Here is a 2,385-nt window from a genome sequence, read left to right on the forward strand (position 1 = left end):
AGAGCATGTCATAATATATAGTATATACATACCTAATATCGTGAATTACGAATAATAAAAATTATAAAGGTTTGTTGATTAAATAAAGTCATGATTAAACATTTTGCAATAATATCGACAAAAATAAAATTAATAGCGAATTTGATTGGACGCACTCAATGCGCACTGATGCACATTAAAATCGTCGTACATACACAAACTAACGTATAATAAATATGTTTATAAATAAATATAGAAATCGATTAAATTGTGAAATACTTAATACATTTTATTGTACTGTTAAGTAAAATATGTATTTTATAATTCGAAATATTTGCATTTTATTTTTATACTCAAATTAAATCAATGTACAACGGCTTTGATATGCATCATGCTTCCAATCAAATTCGCCATAATGCTTATTATATAATACTAAGAAAGAGAAAATGCTTTTGGTGCAGTTTATTTTCGAAAAAAAGCTATCAAAAATAATTATCGATGCGATAGATTTAAATTAAAAGCTATCGAAAATAAAAAGACCGGTGTGACGAATTAAATTTGAAGATTTGCTTGATTATGAAGGCTGCATTTGCTCCTCAAGGAAATTTGTAACCTCCCTTGAGAAAAGGAAGCTAATAAAGTTTGATTAAGGAAGATTTATGAAACATGAAATGAGGAACAAGGAATCTTCATTCCTCAAGGAAGGACTATGAATACGGATATAAGTATCTTACAAGTAGATTTGAATCTGTTGAAGCAGTTTCGAACTCTCTATGAGTACCTCGAAAAATTAAAGTTTTTTCCAAGTGGACTGGAACCTAAACGGAATAGGTTCAAACTTTTTATGAGTACCTCGAAAAATTAAAGTAAACTCGAACCTACATCAAATATGGCCGAAACTTATGAAAATTGTAATTACGCAAAAAAAAAACGTTTTGTGAAATGCCTTCTCACTTTTGAGATTAATACATATTCGGACTTATATGTATCTACTATGAATTCTACTATGAATCGATTCGCATAAAGAGATTAGTAGAACTATAATCGACTTATCAAATAACTATTTCAATATAAAAACCTCAAGAAAGAGCATTAGTAAAGACATTATAATCGGATGCCACAAGAATGTCCGGCATTTTCTTCAAATAGTGAATAAAAAAAATATGTACATTCAAATGTACATATTCGTGTAATAACACGTTCAAAATTAAAAAGAATGAAGGCGTATCTATACTATAATTAAATACTAAAATGTATCTCGAATGTACCGTTCGAAATGTTCGAAAGTAAAAATGCATTCATATCACATAAAGTTTTGTTCAAAACAAAATTTTTGTTAAAAATATTCAAGTATTTAAAATTAACAATAAAAATTATACTTTATTTTATTTTCCAAATATATATTTATATTTTATAATACTATTTGTAAAATAAAATATTTTAATTTTTTTTGTTTTTATTCAAAGTTTCTCTTTCTCAAGTTTTTAGTCAGAAAATTTTTTCAAAAAATAATCGGAAAAATCAAGAAAATTTAAGGAAATTTTTCTTCTATATTTTGTTAATAGCCCTGTTAGAGTTCGAATACTACTTGTAAAAGATTCGATTTTGTACGATAAAAAGTACTTTGTAAATATATTTCGAATCTTGTAGATATTCGTTTGTAAGATTTGAAACTAACAAGTTGAGATCGATTACTTTGCAAGTATAAAGTACGAAATATTATTTCTTATGAGTATTATTCGAGCCCTAGAAAATGAAGCTAAATCTTATTGGATTTGATTTGAATTTTTAAGAGTACATATTGAATTTAATCCCATCTTTAATCATAACTTAAAAAGTACTGAATGAAAAACTATTTTCTCATAGTGTTTTGGAAAGATCTCGACACCAGTTATTAGATTCTGGAAAAAAATTAAAAATAGTGTTCCAAAAAAATCGATCTTGACCTAATCTTGGTCATTCAAAGTTGAACTAAATAAAATCAGTAAATAGATCTTTTAAACGTTACAACTTTTGTCTGAAACTTTTTTTTCTGTAAAATTATATTTTCCGAGATATTCAAGTGTTCCGACCTTTTTGGAACATACTGTATCGATATACATCAAATAGATATAATCGTAGAATATCATAAAGACCGAGATAGAAGTTCTCTTCTTGAGGGACGTAACTACCTTAAATGTTTCTGTTGGATTGAAATTTTGAAACTAAAATAGTGACAGTTTTCTTTATTGGAATAACTACTATAATATATACACCAGTGAGTACATCACAAATGATTGAATTGATATAAGTATTTAATAAATAACGTAAAAGAAAAAGACTTTGCAAGATTCTTTAATTCCGTTAATGTTGTTTATTAGTTTGCATTAAAAAATTGAAGACATTATAACAATAGTAATTTTTTTT

The sequence above is a fragment of the Trachymyrmex septentrionalis genome, unplaced genomic scaffold (genome assembly GCF_001594115.1).
Source record: "Trachymyrmex septentrionalis isolate Tsep2-gDNA-1 unplaced genomic scaffold, Tsep1.0 scaffold66, whole genome shotgun sequence".
In the NCBI taxonomy this organism is placed as follows: domain Eukaryota; kingdom Metazoa; phylum Arthropoda; class Insecta; order Hymenoptera; family Formicidae; genus Trachymyrmex; species Trachymyrmex septentrionalis.